The sequence below is a fragment of the Scyliorhinus canicula genome, chromosome 9 (genome assembly GCF_902713615.1).
Source record: "Scyliorhinus canicula chromosome 9, sScyCan1.1, whole genome shotgun sequence".
Taxonomy (NCBI): Eukaryota; Metazoa; Chordata; class Chondrichthyes; order Carcharhiniformes; family Scyliorhinidae; genus Scyliorhinus; species Scyliorhinus canicula.
Genome location: NC_052154.1, coordinates 113,795,504 through 113,815,408, shown reverse-complemented (window position 1 = coordinate 113,815,408; position 19,905 = coordinate 113,795,504). Strand labels below are relative to the sequence as shown.

The following is a 19,905-nucleotide window of genomic DNA, read 5'->3' as shown; positions in this document are numbered from 1 at the left end:
CGCGATAAGCTGGAAGGGCATCCAAAGAGCTGACAGAGAGCAGAGTCTCACTCTATGCGGATGACCTGCTCCTGTATGTCTCAAAGCCACAGGAAGGACTGAAAGCAATCATGCAGATCAGGTTACAAACTCAACCTGGGCAACAGCGAGGCATTCCCAGTGAACCTGAACGGGGGAGGGGCAGAGCTGGAGGGGCTCCCATTTAAATCAGCCCAAAATAGATTCCAATACCTGGGGATACAAATAGCCAGAGACTGGACACAGATCCACAAGTGGAACCTGACCAGACTGTTGGAGGAAGTCAACAAGGACCCACAGAGATGGGGTGCACTCCCACTCTCCCTGGTGGGGAGAGTGCAGACGATCAAAATGAACGTGCTGCCGAGGTTCCTCTTCCTGTTTAGATCCATACCGATCTTCATCCCCAAGGCATTCTTCCAAAATGTAGCTAGCTTAATTATGGCATTTGTGTGTGTGTGTGTGGGGGGGATGGGGATGGGGGTGGGGGTGAGCAAGAACCCAAGAGTCCCCAAATCAACAAAGCAAAGGAGGAAAATCAAGGGAGGTCTGCCACTACCAAACATATAATGTTACCACTGGGCAGCAGCGCCGGCCCAAGGGTTGCTGGCGCCCCGGGCAAGCTGAACTTCGGCGCCCTTGGGGAGGGGGGGCGGGGCCTGGGAGTGGGGGGCGGGGCCTGGGAGGGGGCGGGGCCTGGGAGGGGGACGGGGCCTGGGAGGGGGGCGGGGCCTGGGAGGGGGCGGGGCCTGGGAGGGGGCGGGGCCTGGGAGGGGGGGAGGGGCCTGGGAGGGGGGGGGCCTGGGAGGGGGGGGGGGGGGCGGGGGGGCGGGGGCTGGGAGGGGGGGGGGGCGGGGGCTGGGGGGGGGGGCGGGGGCTGGGAGGGGGGGGGGGGGGGGGGGCTGGGAGGGGAGGGGGGGGGCGGGGGGCTGGGATGGGGGGGGGGGCGGGGGCTGGGAGTGGGGGGCGGGGGGGCGGACGGGGGGGGGGGGGCACCCTGGGGGAGGGGTGCGGTTCGTTTCAGCGCCGGGACATTTCAGCACCAGAAAAAAAAATCATACAGCAGGAAAAACAAGACCTTGGATAAGCATCCTCCAGAAGGAACATCCCAAGTACCCAGGGGCAACAGGATACTGGCCATATCATTGGACCTGCACCCCATCCAAATCCAAACCTCTCCCGTCCCAGCAGGGAAAATGTACTGTCCCCATTCATATTAAGAGGAAAAGGATAATCACTCCAGCCCCAGCCAGGGGGACCCCGGGAAACTAACCCGACCAACAGAGTGCACCATGATGAGAAATAACACCCTTAAGAGAGACGAAAAGAATGAAAGGAGCGGGATGCAGTCATAATAATAGTCCTTGGGGGGAGTGATAATTGATTATTGAAACCGCATGAGCAGATGATAAATTGTTTTCTAACCTACACCAGATGACATGTAGTTCAACGGAGGGTTTTTCAAAACTCTCACTGACAGTTTCAGCTTTTTCTCCCCTATGTTTAAAGAGCATGGGATTTTTATCCCCATGTTTAAAGATAAGCAAATTTTAAAAGCTTCAGACATGACATTTAAGCAGACCTTGGGGGTGAGGCTTCTGTATCTGGGTTCTGCACACCACTTAGCACACAGTAATAAAACTCCAAAAAAAGGCCAAATAACTAAGTATACCTGTGTCACCACCTTTGCACTGCAGCTTTTTGGCTCCCCTGTTAATCTCGTTGCGCTTGTAAAGTGACCTGTGAATGAATGAGCGCTGGCCAGCTGAAATTTTTGGCGCTGAAACGGCAGCGCTGAAATTTTTGATGCTGAAACGTCCAGGCGCTGAAACGGCAGCGCTGAAACGTCGGCGCTGAACTGTCCCATTCCCCTGGGGGAGGGCGGCCACAGCGGGGGAGGGCGGCCACAGCGGGGGAGGGCGGCCACCGCGCATGCGCTGGTTGGCACCGGCCCAACTGCGCATGCGCGGGACCCGAGTCGGGCGCCCCCTAGCACATGGCGCCCCGGGCGACTGCCCGAGTTGCCGGTGCCTTGAGCCGGCCCTGCTGGGCAGCAACAGTGAAAAAAGTGAGGGGATGGGTGCACGATCCCAACCCGGAGTGGGTGCAGATGGAGGAAACCTCCTGCAAGGGAACGACCCTCTGGGCCCTAGCTACGGCACCACTCCCATCCCCCTCGAAGAAATACACAACTAGCCCAATGGTGGCAGCCACACTGAAAACGTGGGGCCAACTAAGACAACACTTCAGGCTGACCAAGATGTCTCCCATGGCCCCAACTGCGGTAACCACAGATTCCCACCAGCCATGCTAGATGCAAGCTTTAAAAAATGGAGACAGGATGGGGAACGCTGACAGTGAGGGATTTTTACATAGGGCACAGACTAGCGATACTGAACGAACTAACGGAAGAATGGGAATTGCCGACAGGGCAGGAAATGAGACACTTGCAAATAAAACATTTCCTCCACAAAGAGAGCATAGGATACCCCAGAGCCCCAGAGACTACACTATTAGAGGACTTGACGACCATGGTCAGTCAGGAGGGGGGACTCTGTGCGAAAATATGTGGATAATTACTGGACAGAGCCTGAACACCACTGGATGAGACCAGATGGAAATGGGAGGATGGATTGGGGACAGATGTTGGGTGGGGACTCTGGAGCGAACCACTGAGCAGGGCCAACTCCACCTCCTCCTGCGCGAGGCTCAGCCACATGGAGTTCAAAGTGGTGCACAGAGCGCACCCTGACCAGAACTCAAATGAGCAGGTTCTTCCCGGAGGTGGAGGACAAATGTGAATGGTGCCAGAGAGGCCCAGCCAGCCACACCCACAAGTTCTGGGCTTGTCCCAAACTTGCTGGGTTCTGGACAGCCTTCTCCGAGCCAATGTCCAAGGTTGTGGGGGTGAGGGTGAAGCCATGCCCAATGGTGGCAATCTTCAGGGCATCAGAGCAGCCAGAGCTACACATGGGGAAGAGGGCCGACACCTTACCTTTCGCTTCCCTAATCGCACGCCGGAGAATCCTGCTCGGCTGGCGATCAGCTCGCTGGCTCGCTGACCTTTTGGAATTTCTCCATCTGGAGAAGATAAAATATGCCATCCGAGGGTCGGAGGAAGGCTTATTTACTGTATGGGGGAAATTTGTCTCCCTGTTCCAAAACCTGTTTGAGACCAGCAACAGCCAGTAAAAAGGGAAACGGGAAGGATTAAAAAGGGAAAAGAAAGAAGGACCAGGAGGAATGTCAGGGACGCACAACGCAGGGAGGGGGAGGCAGAGAACCTGAGACGGACAAAGTGAGACAGCACTAGACGAGGGCGGAGGGCGGATAAACCCCCCCCCCCCTCCCCCCCTCCCCCAACCCATCCACAAAAGAACACAGCGGAAGCCGACAGATGGAGGAAAGAAAAGGGGGAACAAGGAGAGAGGGGAGCACACTCCCGGATCGATCAGGGGGGTGAGCGGGGGAGGGGTTAGGGAAAGGGGGGCTGGGGTGGGGAGGACACGCCGAGCTAGGCGGCAACAGTATGTAAATAAAGAAAAGTAGGGCAAATCCTTTTTTACATTGTATAATAAATGAAAATGAACGGCAAATGCACATAACTTTGAAAAATGCCAATAAAGATATATTTTTTTTAAAAAGGAAGGCTTAAATTGTTTTACTGGGTAGAATGTGCAGAGTTTTTATGCCTGGACACATTGGCATCAATCTCTGAATTCACAATGGGTAGTCTCCTGAAGACCCAGAAAGGTATTGGATTGTAAGCAGTTCTGCTGCAACTTTACCATTTATTTAAAAGGTGAAAGAGAGTTGGAGTCAAGAACAGCTATTTAGCATTTCTACCTGGGTGTGAGATTAATTTGTTTCATGTTGCCATGGGTGGAGGGGCAGAGGAAGCCATTTTTGAGATCAGGTTAAAGGCTTCTCTACAAGTGGAACGATTCCAGGAGATTTGTCCTGGTATGGTTAGGGGAAAGAAGAATCATCAGAATCGGCTTTACTGCTGGTGATGGACAGCAGAAACTCTCCAACATTTATTGAAAGTGCCTCGATACAGTCACTCAAAGTCACTACTTGGTGAAATGGGGATATGAGAATCCATTGAGAGTTGGGAGCAACTATAAACTGTTTACTACAAGGACTGGAGTTCCGTGGAGAGTATGATGTGTGATCAATATAAAAGGGGGATATAACTCTCTTCAGTTTAAAGAATAAGTTGCCTACAAAAATAAAGTAGTGTTTAGTCAATAGTGCTTTTAGTCATTTGTTACAGTAAAGTTTCAAAATGTTGATTTTTGCCATGTCACTAGAGCTCAAATCTAATTTTAAAGATCGGTCTCAATGTTGATCGTAACACAATAACACACACAAATCTATAAAAGCATAAACACATTTATATATATATATGCATACACACAAACACATCCATGCATGCACAAATACATTCATACACACACCGATACACAAATCTGTACACGCAAAAACACATCTAAATATACACACAAACACATCTATACATGCAAATGCCGTCAGCACATATATACACACACCAATGAATATAAACATACATCAGTACATAGGCACACCCAAAAAAAGAGGGGAAGGTTTCTTTTTACAGATATCTTCATGTGACTACATGGAGCATTTATATTAAACGTTGGTGATTTTAATTAGGTGACATATGGTCTGATTAAGTTTATTTTTCCCATATCTCACAGTAGTGAAACATGAACTAATCCTACATTTGCATCTGTTTCCACAACCTCAGCTCCATATGAAAACCATTTGCACATTTGGTGGGACAAGTGGAAAAGCTGGGATTCCAGATCGTCTTTTTCTAACTCAGCAGTTAATAATGTGACGATGCCTGTGGGTATTTTGCTGTCTGTTGGTATGATGATATTTTCATAGCCTGCAGGAAATTTGTGCCTTTCTCTCAGAGGCAATAGATATACTGTAGATTTTGAACCCTGTTTAGGAATCACTCCCGAAAACCCATTGTAAAATTCACTGGGAGTAAGAAGATCAGGGGCGGGATTCTCCATCGGCTGATGCCGAAATCACGGAGGAAGCCGATTTCACACCAAATCGCAATTCTCCGTCGCCTCGACAGCGGTGTCACTGCGGTCCAGAACACACATACAGTAAACACCGTTTGCATATCATTAGCGGGCCCGAACCGGTATTCTCCGGGTCCTCCGCCATTCTGCAAAGGCAGCGCCAGCCAACGATACCCCTGGCAGCATAGATGGACGCCAGGGGCAGTGTCCCCATGATACCGGGCACCGACAGGGCCAGGGGTGTGGGGATGGGAGTGGGGACATGCAGGGGCATAGCCTGAAGTGCCAACCGAGGACAGTGTGTAGCTCAGTGGACCTGGTTGGGCACGGCGGTATGCACCATGCTAACATGTCGGCTAACATATCGGCTTTCACCCCCTGCAGAAAATGGATATTGGCATTCAACCAGCAATGGTGGCCTCCCTGCTGGTCGCTGCAGCCCTGGGGGATGCCCTGCGGTTGTACGAGCTGGAGCTGCTCGGGGAGGAAGAAGCTGCAGCAGTGGAGCGTGCAGCAGTGGAGCCTGCCCAGAAAAACAGGAGGCAGCCGCCCAGGATGGAGAGCCGGCCGCTCAACAGGCCGAGGAGGTGCAAAAAACGCCTTGTGTGTAATGGCAATGCCTGTCATTCGAGGACCTGCCGGACCGGGCATGGTGTCGAAGACTCTGTCTGACCAGTCCCACAGTCTGACCAGGGCAGCATGGTAGCATTGTGGATAGCACAAATGCTTCACAGCTCCAGGGTCCCAGGTTCGATTCCCGGCTTGGGTCACTGTCTGTGCGGAGTTTGCACGTTCTCCCCGTGTCTGCGTGGGTTTCCTCCGGGTGCTCCGGTTTCCTCCCACAGTCCAAAGATGTGCAGGTTAGGTGGATTGGCCATGCTAAATTGCCCTTAGTGTCCAAGTTGTCCTTGGTGTTAGGTGGGGTTACGGGGTTATGGGGATAGGGTGGAGGTATGGGTTTGGGTAGGATGCTCTTTCTAAAATCCGGTGCAGACTCGATGGGCCGAATGGCCTCCTTCTGCACTGTAAATTCTATGAATTCTATGCATATCTACCAAATAATGGTGCACCTGGCACCGTGAGGGAATGGGGGTGGATACCCGCTCCCAGTGCCCGTCAAGGTGACGGTCGCCCTGAACCTTTACGCCATGGGCTCCTTCCAGGCTCCGAGTGGGGACCTGTCCGGGATCTCGCGGAGCTCGGTGCATAGGTACATCCGTGCCGTCATGGAGGTCCTATGTATCCGGTTGGCACATTACATCCATTTCAATGTGAACCGAGACCACCAGGATGCCCAGGCGGCGGGGTTCGCCGCCATCGCCGGGATGCCCCTGGTCCAGCGGGTGATCAACGGGATGCATGTCCTATTTGAGCACCTGCTGGCCGGTCTATACAAACCAAAAGGGGTTCCACTCGATAAACATTCAGGTGATTTGTGACCATCAGATACACAGCATGCGCATCTGCACCCGATACTTGGGGAATGTGCACAGCGCATTCATCCTGGCACACTCGACGATTCCTGACATGTTCGTGACCCTGGTTGGCGGGTGGCTTCTGGCGATAGGAGTTAGCCACTGCGGTCGTGGTTGATGACGCCTATCCGGAGTTCACAGACCAACGCCGAGACCCGCCACATCGATGCCCATGCAGCCTGCCCAGAAGATAGCCAAAACCCTCGTCCCCAATGCCTCCACTGTGGATGCCACACGTGCAGTGTTGTCCTGGGTGGCACGCACGGTCGGCCCCACCTCCTGCTCCTACAAGCGGTTGGGCACCTCCACCTGTGCATGCGGGTCCTGGATGCACACCGACATCCCCTCATGTGGTCCCTGGCTCTCTGACTGCATCTGCACAGTGGTTGGGACTGAATGTTCCAGATGCCGAGGACCCATCTGGACAGCAGCTAGTTCCTGGGGTCGGCCTGTCCTCTGACCGTCCGGCCCCTTCGGTATGCCTACCTCCACCTGCTGTACCGTATCAGCTGTGTGGTGCGCACAAGAGAGTGTCCCAGAAGCCTCTTCACTATAATGCCTTACCGAGGTGATAGTCTCTGGCATGATGGAGGGTGTAGGAGACAGCTGTGACGGGAAATCAGTGTCATCCTCCGACCCGAGCTTCAGGGTGTCCTGAGTCCCGGGCAGAGGGCTGGTGTTCCGTCTGTTCTCCCCATCAGTGCTCGACCGTTTGGGAAGTACCGGCTCTGGCACTGGCTGCCGGCGGGGGTCGCCGGATGGACCCGCATCATCTCCGGCAGGTCCTGCAAGTCACACGGCGACATGCATGATTAGACTGCGGGTCGGGGGGAGTGCGGGTGGACGTGGGTGGACGTGGACGTGGGGAGAGTGGAGTGAGGGTGGTGTTAGGATCAGGGTGGTGTTGGGTGAGGTGAGGGTGGTGTTGGGTGAGGTGAGGGTGGTGTTGGGGTGAGGGTGGTGTAGGGTGAGGGTGGTGTGGGGGGTGGATGGTGTAGGGGAGGGTGGAGTGAGGGTGGTGTGGGCATGAGGGTGATGTGCGGGTGAGGGTGGTGTTGGGGTGAGGGTGGTGTAGGATGAGGGTGGTGTTGGGTTGAGGGTGGTGTGGGGGTGAGGGTGGTGTAGGATGAGGGTGGTGTGGGGGTGAGGGTGGTGTAGGATGAGGGTAGTGTAGGATGAGGGTGGTGTTGGGATGAGGGTGGTGTGGGGGTGAGGGTGGTGTAGGATGAGGGTGGTGTTGGGGTGAGGGTGGTGAGGGTGGTGTTGGGGTGAGGGTGGTGTAGGGTGGTGTGGGGGGTGGATGGTGTAGGGGAGGGTGGAGTGAGGGTGGTGTGGGCATGAGGGTGATGTGCGGGTGAGGGTGGTGTTGGGGTGAGGGTGGTGTAGGATGAGGGCGGTGTTGGGTTGAGGGTGGTGTGGGGGTGGGGGTGAGGGTGGTGTAGGATGAGGGTGGTGTTGTGGTGAGGGTGGTGTTGGGGTGAGGGTGGTGTGGGGGTGAGGGTGGTGTGGGGGTGAGGGTGGTGTGGGGGTGGGGGTGAGGGTGGTGTGGGGATGAGGGTGGTGTGGGGATGAGGGTGGTGTGGGGGTGGGGGTGAGGGTGGTGTGGGGGTGAGGGTGGTGTGGGGGTGAGGGTGGTGAGGGGGGTGAGGGTGGTGTAGGATGAGGGTGGTGTGGCGGTGAGGGTGGTGTGGGGGTGAGGGTGGTGTTGGGGTGAGGGTGGTGTTGGGGAAGAGGGTGGTGTGGGGGTGGGGGTGAGGGTGGTGTTGGGGTGAGGGTGGTGTTGGGGAAGAGGGTGGTGTTGGGGTGAGGTGCGGGTGGTATGGGGGTGAGGGTGGTGAGGGTGGTGAGGGTGCTGTGGGGGTGAGGGTGGTGTGAGGTGAGGGTGGTGTGGGGTGAGGGTGGTGTGGGGTGAGGGTGGTGTGGGGTGAGGGTGGTGTGGTGTGGGGTTGAGGGTGGTGTGGGGTTGAGGGTGGTGTGGGGGGTGGATGGTGTAGGGGAGGGTGGAGTGAGGGTGGTGTGGGCATGAGGGTGGTGTTGGGGTGAGGGTGGTGTTGGGGAAGAGGGTGGTGTTGGGGTGAGGTGCGGGTGGTATGGGGGTGAGGGTGGTGAGGGTGCTGTGGGGGTGAGGGTGGTGTGAGGTGAGGGTGGTGTGGGGTGAGGGTGGTGTGGGGTGAGGGTGGTGTGGGGTGAGGGTGGTGTGGTGTGGGGTTGAGGGTGGTGTGGGGTTGAGGGTGGTGTGGGGTTGAGGGTGGTGTGGGGTTGAGGGTGGTGTGGGTGTGAGGCTGGTGTAGGATGAGGGTGGAGTGGGGGTGAGGGTGGTGTGGGGTGAGGGTGGTGTGGGGGGTGGATGGTGTAGGGGAGGGTAGAGTGAGGGTGATGTGGGGGTGAGGCTGGTGTAGGATGAGGGTGGTGTGGGGTGAGGGTGGTGTTGGGGTGGGGTGCGGGTGGGGGTGCGGGTGGTGTGGGGGTGAGGGTGGTGTGGGGTGAGGGTGGTGTTGGGGTGGGGTGCGGGTGGGGGTGAGGGTGGTGTGGGGGTGAGGGAGGTGTGGGGGTGAGGGTGTTGTGTAGGATGAGGGTGGGGTGGGGGTGAGGGTGGTATAGGATGAGGGTGGAGTGAGGGTGAGGATGGTGTGGGGAGAGGATGGTGTGGGGGTGAGGGTGGTGTGTGTGTGAGGCTGGTGAGGATGAGGATGGTGTGGGGGAGAGGGTGGCATGGGGGTGAGGATGGTGAGGGTGGTGTGTGTGTGAGGCTGGTGAGGGTGAGGATGGTGTGGGGGAGAGGGTGGCATGGGGGTGAGGATGGTGTGGGGGTGAGGGTGGTATAGGGTGGCCGGGCTGGGGTGATGGATGTGTCTCGACACACGTGTCATGGGGAACCTCAACTCAACAGGATCTGACTTGCTCGCCCGTAGCCGCACTCCACCCCGGCGACTTCCCTTTCCTCTGGGCCACCGGCCACGTTCAGGGCCCTCTGCTCAGCCATGATGAAGGACCTCAGGTCTGGTGGTCCCCTCCCAGTCTTCCCTCCGCTCCCGGTGGTTGTGCGCGGTGTTCTCCAGGGGTGGGGGACACACATACAAGAACACTTTTAGACGGTCCGACGCATGCAGCCCAGTGTGTGGGTACCTGGTGGCCTCAGTGGCCAGGGCCCCTGGCCATTGCAGCTGGTGTGGGTGCTGGCATGTGGGGCAGGGTGGGGATCCGATCATTCCCCTGGGGTAGGAGGGGGCAGGTTATGGGTGTGTGTGGGAGGTGTGGGGGGGGGGGGGGGGGGGGGATTAGTGCCAGGGCACAGTGCTGCCAACTCACCCTGGCCGACCTGAGGAGGTTGTATAGTTTTTTCCTGCACTGGATGCCAGTTCGGACGATGTTACCAACGGCGCTGATCGCGTCTGCCACCTACGGCCAGGCATAGTGGAAGGCAGCACCTGCCGCCCTTCCTCCCGGGCTGGGGTATAGGGTAATCCGCCTCTTCTCCACCGCCTCCAGGTGAGTCTCCAGCTCGGCGTCGGTGAACCGTGGCGCTGCTCTCCTTCCAGCCATCTTATTGGCTGGGACGGTGTGTGTGGGCGGAGAATCATTTATGTGCTGCTGCGGCTTGTCAGCCTCCTGAGTGTCAATCACGCATCCGGTAAAACCGGCACCTTGTTTAGTAGAATTGATTGTGTTCCACGTGGCACCGGTGGTAGCCCATTAGTGGTATCAGAATCGGTGCTGGTGTGGCGCCAAATGTTCTGTTGTGAAAGTCCACACATGCTCCATTGGTGTCAACACTTAGTCTCAGGAACGGAGAATCAAGCCCAGTGTTTTTTTCTGATGAAGGCTTCTTTCATTTATTTGCAAATGCGGTACATGTTGATTTCAAACCATTGTGACTCTTGTGCACTATCGTGACAGGAATTATGCAAAGGCTCTTCTGTTTTCTTTTATCTTCCCTCCAAACACAAATAGTAATGTTTGCTAAACAGACGCAGCACTTTTAAAGAATCAATGTGTCACTGTCGTATCAATGGGAATGAATTGCTGGTCAGAATGAGACCAAGGGGTCACTTTAGCCTGTGTCACTGGTTGGAATATCTTTCTGGACTTTAAGGGACATGGGATTTGAAAGCAATTTTTTTCTCCCCATGTGTATCACTTTAGAATCAGTTACAGCAGAAGGATTAATTCCTGAGCAGTACAAATGGTCGATGTCAGCAATTTTATTCAACTTGCCCTTAAACAAAAACAACTACATGCTCACAGACCCTGCCTGTTTTTCAGTCAGGTTAAATAGTTAAAGAGTTCCTGAATTTTATCAGTTTACAACTGTCATGACCCGTCCCCCACTTCCACTTCCACTCATGTTTCGCTATTTGGGTGAACTCACTGTTCACTAGTGTCTGATAGGCAAAAAAAATTCCTTTGTGTGTTGTGTCGGTGCTCAGGCAAATTAGGTTGCTTCTGGCCAGGCTGCTCAGTGCTGTACCGTGAAAAGAAAACAGCAGCAACAGAATAAGCAGCCTCCCAGCCAGCCTGGCTTTGTTGCGTACAGGTAGGAGGACAAGGCTGTTATTTTGGAGGCTGTTGCAGGTTAACCTCAGAGAGAAGATCAGTGTTTCCCATAACGTTGGCAATGCTGACTGTGCCCTTCAATAAGCACAGACCAGCAACACCAAACACTGCACATAAAGCATGATGCAAGAAAAGTGACAAGATTAAATGACTCAACTTCTTAAGATAGAGGTATGAAGAGTGTACATTGTGTGTTGAAACAAACTGGCCGTTTTGTTTGTTGACTGTTTTCCAATTTTCTCGCCATCTTCTGAAAAAGGTAGGGGCTTCAGGACATCTCAAAAGCAGCTATTTTTTGAAGGTATTGACTCCTTGCCGGGTGCAGTGTCAGTGGCCTTTAGAATCCCAGGCACATTCACTGGGAATTTCTGATCCCACCGCTGACAGCTGTCACCGTGGGTATGGCAGGAAACTCTGAAGAGCTGTTGACTTTTAACGGCTCTCCGGATTTTCCCGCCCTGCCCACGTCATGCAAGGCAGTGTTGGGGCTGGAAAATCCTGCCCTTTATTCTTTCCTGGGAAGTCGGTGCCACTGGCAAGGCCAGCATTTATTGCCCAAGCCAATTCATTCTTGGACTGAAAGGATTGCTGGGCTATTTCAACAGATGGTTGAGAGTTAACCATATTGCTGTGGGTCTGGAGTCACATGTAGGCCAGATCAAGTAAGGATGGCAGATTTCCTTCCCTAAAGGACATTAGTGAACCAGATGGATTTTTACGACAATCGGTTACAGTCGCTATTTCAGGGTCTGGACTATCGCTATCTGGACCACTTTTCCCGAAGTACAGTCTGCTTTCACTGTAGTTGACTCTTAATTTCCCTCAGTTCATAGCAATTACGAATGGGCAATAAATGCAGGCCCAGTCAGCAATGTCCACATCCCATGAACGAATAAATTGAAACAAAATACAAACGTTAATCATTTTCCGTAGGAGTCAGTTGGAGCCGTTGGCCAATTGGTTTTACCTGAGGGCCAATTGTATCACCCGAGGTTCAGCCCTTGGTGAGATCGGCTAACTTAAAGACTGAGCATTGAAGCTGGAATCTGTTGATCTGTGTAGTTTGGTGTAATTGGGTGTTCCTTCACCCACATGGCTACTAGGAACCAGAGGAGGTTATGTGACAGGAGCTGGGAAAGTTGTCCGATTAGACAATGTGCGCAGGATTTGTCGGTAGAGCTTTCTGCATTGCGGATTCTTCTCTTTTAAATCTACACCAAGGAGGTGAAAACATCATTCTGCTGTCTTGTAAATAATAAAACAATTCTATGAAACACATGCATTTACTGTAAAGCAGCTTGAGGTGTCCTGGGGGCCGGGGCTGTGAAAAGTGTGATATTAAATGCACGCCTTTTTTAAAAATACATATCACACCTTCCGCAACCTCAGGACTTTCTAAAGGACTTCACAGTCAGTGAAATACTTTTGAACTGTAGTTGCTGTTGTAACATAGGAAATGTGGCAGCCAATATGTGCATGCGAGCCCCCACAAAGAGGATTGCATTTTATGTGCCCCCACTGAACGTGTTTCTGTGGGGGTAGGAACATAAAATAAGACAGATATGCACCCCACCACCTTCCCACCCACCCCTGAGAATCAGCCCCATAATATGGGGGTTCACAAAATCCAGCAGCCCGACCACCTTATTTAAATTGATAATCAGTGGTCAGTTAGGCTTATTACCAAGCCAATTGACGCTGTCCGCTCTATAAAACATTTCACCATAAGAGCAGAAGGTGTAGGAGCAGAAGTAGGCCATTTGGCCCATCGAGTATGCGCCGCTATTCAATGAGATCATGACTGATTTGATGTAATAATCCTCAACTCCACTTTTGATTCTATTACGGATTAAAAATCTGTCTGTCTCAACCTTGAACATACTTAACGAGCCAGTCTGTGCAGTTCTCTGCGGTAAAGAATTCCACAGATTCACTACCCTCTGAGTGAAGAAATTGCTTCTCATCTCTGACTTAAATGGATGACCCCTTACTCTGAGATCACGCCTCTGGTCCTAGACTCTCGCACAAGAGGAAAACAACCTCTCAAGCCACTTGAGAATCCTATATATCTCAATAAGGTCGCCTCTCATTCTTCTAAACTCCAATGAGCACAGGCCCAATCTACTCAACCTTTCCTCAGAAGAAAATCCCTCTATACACAGGATCAGCCTAATGAACCTTCTCTGGAAAGCCTCCAATACCAGTATGTCTCTCCTTAGATACTGGGACTAAAACTGTTCACAGTATTCCACATGTGGTTTAACTAGTTCCTTGTGTAGTTCTAACAAGACTTTCCTATTTTTATACTTCATTCCCTTGAAATAAAGGCCAACATTCCATTTGCCTTCCCTGCTGAACTTGCATGCCAGTGTTTTGTGATTTATGCATGAGAACCCCAAATCCCTCCGTGCTGCAGCTTTCTGCAGTCTTTCTACATTTAAATAATATTCAACTCCTGTAGTCTTCCTACCATAGCGCATAACCTCACACTTTCCGACATTATAGTCCATCTGCTGAGTGTTTGCCCACTCACCTAACCTGCCTATACCTCTGCAGACTCTTTGGGGGTGATATTGAGCCCATGCTTTCCACACATGTGAAATGTTGGGTATTGGAATTTTCACCACCCCCCCCCCTCCAGTGGAGTAGTACAAACCGTGCTATGGGAGCCCAGGAACCTTATTTTAATACATTAGCATGTCATTAGCAAACACTCACTCCAGACCTTCACCCCTCACGCAATATTCACTGATCGCCAGTGTGACTTCACGCTGGTATCATTTAACCAACTAAGGCAGTCAGGGAGATCCCTCTGGGGAGCACAGGTAGGTATAGCCCCCTCCCCCAGAGGGTGGGGCTAGAGAGAAACGTCTCGCACAGTTCTGCCAAGTTGCCAAACCTGGCAGTGCCAACATGTGCCATGGCAGTGCCGGGTCAGGAATGTAGTGGGAGCTCCATTGGGGGGGGGGGGGGGGGAGGGGGAGGGGGGGGGGGAGGGGGGGAGGGGGGAGGGGGGGAGGGTTGTGGTGATCTTTGTGAGGGGATTCCAGCATGGAAGGTGTAGTGATCACAAAGCTCTTTTGAAGAACTAAACTAACTTTATTAACACTACCAAATTTGAATTGAACTCTTATTCTAAATAGCAAACATACATGTAAGAATTAAACTACACTCACCAACACTACCTCTATCTACCAACTATAACTATTATATCTTAACTAGCTCTGCAATACACTATGAATCTTGGCTTTTTCAGCTTCAATCTAATCTCCCCCCAAGCCCAAGAGCCAGTGCAATTTATAGTACTGTCCCTTAGCTCCCTCTAAGCTTAACATAACATTAACGTTTCACATGCTATACATTTGTATAATGTCACATCCCCCTTTCTTTGCGAAAAAAATGTTCAATTTTTTTCATATAATGATGAATGGCTGTGCATTTTCTTGTTTAAAATGTCATACAGTATGTCAACAATGTAGAACTAATGTTACATTTACAGATTTAACCTATTTGGAGGTTTCCTTCATCTTGTAGACCTTCTTAATGTTACAACATTGTTATTTGAATTGTCAAATACATTTGACAATATAGCTTTTGGAAAGTCATTTGTAGGAAATATGAGTTGTTGACTCATTGAAGCGGATTCTGTGAATGTAACAGGTTGTTCAAGTTTCAAGAGATCTCTTCTATTTCTACGGAAAATCTTTCCAGATTCTGTTCTGATCACTTATAATCTTGGTGTGAGTTCATTGAGTACTTTTGCAATGTCCATCCATCCATCTTCAGGATTACAATGCGTAAAATATTACCTTCTCTGAGTGGAGGTTTGGAGTTTTTGTCATAATATTTCTTTTGCTTGTTCTTCAGTTGCTGCATTTTTTGATGCACAACTTGCTTATCTTTGTTTGGAACAATTAAAGTTGGTAACGTTGTACGTATTTTTCCTCCCATCAATAGTTGGGTTGGAGATAATCCTGATGACAATGGTGCAGCCCTGTATGCTAACAGTGCTAACTCCAAGTCCTTCTTGTCACCCATTGCTTTCTTGAAAAGCTGCTTCACAATTCCCACCCCTTTTTCCGCTTTCCCGCTTGCCTGCGGGTATAGTGGGCCAGAAGTTACATGTGTGAAGTTATATTTGTTAGCAAATTGTAACCACTCCAGGCTGCTAAAGCACGGTCCATTGTCTGTGACAACAGTAACTGGTATGCCATGTCTGGCAAATGCGTTTTCGTTGCCCTGACAACTGAATGCGTTGTTGAGTCAGTTAGTTTGATAACCTCTGGAAAATTTGAGTAATAGTCAATGATTATCAAATAATCACAGCCTTGAAAATAAATTATATCCATGGCGATTTTTGACCATGGTTGAGTGACTAGTTCGCTTTCCTCCAAGGTCTGCTTGCATTGTACTGGTTGGTGCATTTGGCATATCCGACACTGTTGAATGTAGTTGTCTATGTCTTTATTGATTCCCGGCCAATACACCGATTGCCATGCTCTTCTTCTCCATTTCTCAATGCCTTGATGTCCTTTGTGCATTTGTGTGGGAATGTCTTGTCTAAGACATGATGAAATTATATTGCGATCCCCTTTTAATAAAAAGTCATCTATTGTTGTCAGGTCTTCTCTGATGTTGCAAAAGTTTGCATGTTTCCCTTTAGGCCAGTCAGTACGTAGATATTGTATCACTTGCTGAAGGGTCGTATCTCGCAGAGATTCTGCCTTGATTATTTGTAGTTTAGCATCTGTGACAGGTAGCTCTCCTGTGATGAAGTCGACTTGTGCTTCAGTACTGAGTGCAACGTCAACACCTTTGTTATCCTCGTGCATTGTGGCTCTGGATAACAATTCCGCAAGTACTAATTCTTTCTCTGGTGTATATATTATGGATTCAATGTTGTTTTTTAGTGAATCAGTGAAAGATTTGGCAGTGTGAATTTTCTGAATCGGGTTTAGCTGGATACATGCATCTACTCCAATAAGTGAGGATTTTGTGTCACCACAATTTCAAAATCAAGTGGAATTTTAATGCCACCACTCTTAACTATTTGTTGCTATTTCATTACCATTGTGGTCTTTTAACCTACAATGTATCTTTTTATATTTTGGATGGATTTCTACTTTGTCCAAATCTGATTCTGTTATCAGATTAGTGTATGCGCCAGTGTCCAATTTAAACTGTACCTCTGATCCATTTATTATCAATGTTTCTATCCAACCTTTATTTCTATCGGATAGTTGTCTGATTGGTTTATCAGCAGTATCGTTTCCATTTGTTCTCGTGATTCTTCTATTATGAAGTTGTCCATTGAAGGAGACATAGTGAGATCAATCTTTGATTTTATTTTTTTTTCCTTCTTCTTCCATGTTTTGTATACTGTTGGCATTTTATGCTGTTGAAATGCCTTTTTAAAATTATTCTGCTGTGTTGATGTGTTAAATTGGCATTGTGTACCAAAATGATTAAGTTTGTTACATGTTGTACATCTTTTTCCAAATGCAGGACATTGTTGCTTTAAGTGGGAGTGTCCACAGAGTGTACATGTCATTACGTTGGTGACATAACACGTAAACCTCTCGTGAGCATGTGCATCAATCAGTCAACCACTGGTTCACGTCCTTTTTCAAAGTGCGCATGTGCAAACTGATCCTGCACATGCGCAGAACGTCGAATATCCGTTTTGCAGTGTTTTCTTACCTGCGCCTGTGCGAAATGGCTACTTCCTGCAGCGCGATTTATTTTAAACTGCGCCGCAGAGGCAATGGCGACGACCACTTTGCTGAAGTTCGAGCCTTTTTCACGGGATCTGAATTCAGCATATTCATTGGTGGCTTGCTCACTTGCATTACAGAGGTTGATTGTTTCTTCTAAAGTTAAGTTTGGTTTTCTTAATAAATGTTCCCGCATTTGCTCTTCAAATATGCCAAACACAATTTGGTCATGCAAGACTGATTCTGTAATTGAGGAAAAATTGCAGGATTGCGCTCGGAGCCTCAAATCAATGAGAAAAGAGTCAAATGATTCCCCTTTTAGCTGCACCCTTTTTTTAAACATGGATCTCACATACACCTCATTGACCTGTTTTTTGCAATGGGAGTCAAATTTTTCCATTACTTTTTCATACTTATTTGTAACTTCATTTCCTGAGAAATCAAACAAGTTAAACAGTTAAAATACCTGCGGACCTGCTGGATTTAGTCAGAGAGCTATTTTTCTACTATCAGGAGCTGATTCAAACGCAGAGACAGAGAGGAAGACTTCAAACTGCTACTTGAAGTTTTTCCAGTTCAAACCTGGTTTACCGGATATCTTGAAGTTATCTGGCTTTTACACAGCATCCACGTTGGTTTCGGTTTTTCTTTTGTCTTTGCAAATTTTGAGATGTGTAGCGATGCGCCGATTTATTTTCTTTCTTCTTTTTTACTGCTTGCTTTTCTGGAATAACACGACCTGGCACCATATGGTGATCTTTGTGAGCGGTTTCCAGGATGAAATGCGTAGTGACCACAAAGATACACAAAGCTCTTTTGAAGAACGAAACTAATTTTATTAACATCACATTTGAATTTGACACTAATTCTAAATAGCAAACATACATGTACAAATTAAACTAAATTCACTAACACTATTTCTATCTACTAACTATAACTATTATATCTTAACTAGCTCTGCAATACACTATGAATTTTGTCTTCTTCAGCTCCAATTTAATCACACCCCAAGCCCAAAAGCCAGTGAAATTTATAGTACTGTCCCTTAGCTCCCTCTAGTGGCAAGGCTTAACATAGCACATAGAACAAACAGTGCAGAAGGAGGCCATTCGGCCCATCGAGTCTGCACCTTACCCACTTAAGCCCTCACTTCAACCCTATCCCCATAACCTAATAACCCCTCTTAACCTTTTTGATCACAATGGGCAATTTATCATGCCAAATCCATCTAACAGCATGTGCAGGAAATGTTAACATAACACTAACTCTTCAAATGCTGTACATTTGTATAATGTCACAGGGGTGGGGTACATATACGTGTGGTGGGCGGGGAGGGGCTGGTGTGGATATTGAGAGCGGGGAAGCCAGCGATGAATGTCGGGGCAAGGGGGGGAGCCCCCAAGATCTCTGTGATGTTGGCTGGAGCCAGTAGACTTTAAAGAAGATACCCTGATCTGTTTGGAGCCAATTCTATGCTCTAAGAGGCCCTCTGCTTTGCCAGAGGATATAAACCACGTCCACTCACTTTTTTTGGCAAAGAGACTCAAAATTCAGTTCGAAGTCCTGCCGATGACATCGGCAAGACATGTACCCTTTTTCTCACTGAAATTAACACTTTGAAGCACAAGCGGATAGCACTGTGGCTTCACAGCGCCAGGGTCCCAGGTTTGATTGCCCGCTGGGTCACTGTCTGTGCGGAGTTTGCACGTTCTCCCGTGTCTGCGTGGGTTTCCTCCGGGTGCTCCGGTTTCCTCCCACAGTTCAAAAATGTATAGGTTAGGTGGATTGGCCATCATAAATTGCCCTAAGTGGCCAAAAAAGGTTAGGAGGTGTTATTGGGTTACCGGGATAGGGTAGAATGAGGGCTTAAATGGGTCGGTGCAGACTCGATGGACCAAATGGCCTCCTTCTGCACTGTATGTTCTATGTTCTGGTAAGATACCACCCTTTATGTCATCCTCACCACTTGCCCTCCCACATATTTCTGTGCCATCTGCAAACTTGGCAATAATATATTCACTTCCTACGTCCAAGTCATTAACATATATTGTGAATAATTGTGGCCCCAGCACTGATCCCTGTGGCACTCCACTCCTGGTACGGGCAATCAGGCTAGAGCAGGCAGCCTGATTATTTAACTATGTTCTTCAAAGGGTGGGAAGGAAGGGCAGGGTTTTGATCCTCGGGGGCCTGGGCTTTGCAGATCAGGGATGGCCTCCCTGAGTTGGAACACCCCCTCTTTCTTCCTACCTCCAACCCCATGACCCTGCCATTCCGAAACCCTCTCTACCGAAGATCCCGAACGTGCCAGCTTCAGGGATCCAAGAGCCTTCCGCCTCCTCGTCTCGCAGTCCCGGCAGGGGCAACTAAAACACTCGCTACACTGCCAGAGGGTGGGACTTCCTCCCCAGTGAGGGGGCTGAAGTCCTACACTGGTTGTATTGAACATGCATGCAGCATGTTATGACTGCAGGACGGGTCACGTGGAGCAGGGTGGCTGCTTGCCGCGTTTGCTTCCGGGGCAGGGGAGCGATTTTTTTTCATCGCCACCCCCTCCCTGGGTATTATTTATCCCATACAATTGAAATAAATGAGCCGATTATCTGATTTATTTCATTTTTGTTTGAGTATTGACCAGGTCCGCCGGAGAGAGAACCCTCCCGTACTTCATCAAAATACTGGCATGGGATCTTTTATGTCCACCTGATAGGGCAGAACAGGCTTCAGTTTTGGGCTGGCACGGTGGCACAGTGGTTAGCACTGCTGCCTCACAACGCTGAGGCCCCGGGTTTGATCCCGTCCCTGGGTCACTGTCCGTGTGGAGTTTGCACAGTCTCCCTGTGTTTAAATGGGTCTCACCCCCCACAAGCCAAAGATGTGCAGGCTAGGTGGATTGGCCACACTAAAATGTCCCTTAATTGGAAAAAAAGAAGAATTGGATACTCCAAATTTTATAAAAAGGCCTCAGTTTAAAGCCTGATCCGTAAGGTAGCAGCTCTGACAGTAAAGCGCTCTGTCAGTACTGCACTAGAAGGTCAGCCTTGGCCATGTGCTGAAGTCTCTGCAGTAAGACTTGAACCT

The 19,905-nt window shown here is 50.1% G+C and overlaps 1 protein-coding gene across 3 annotated transcripts in view; it reads left to right on the top strand.

Annotated features, from left to right (window-relative positions):
* LOC119971624 (proline-rich protein 5-like) overlaps nt 1-19,905 on the top strand; it is a 148,227-nt gene that overhangs the window by 36,340 nt on the left and 91,982 nt on the right. The gene's annotated exons all lie outside the window — the stretch shown is intronic.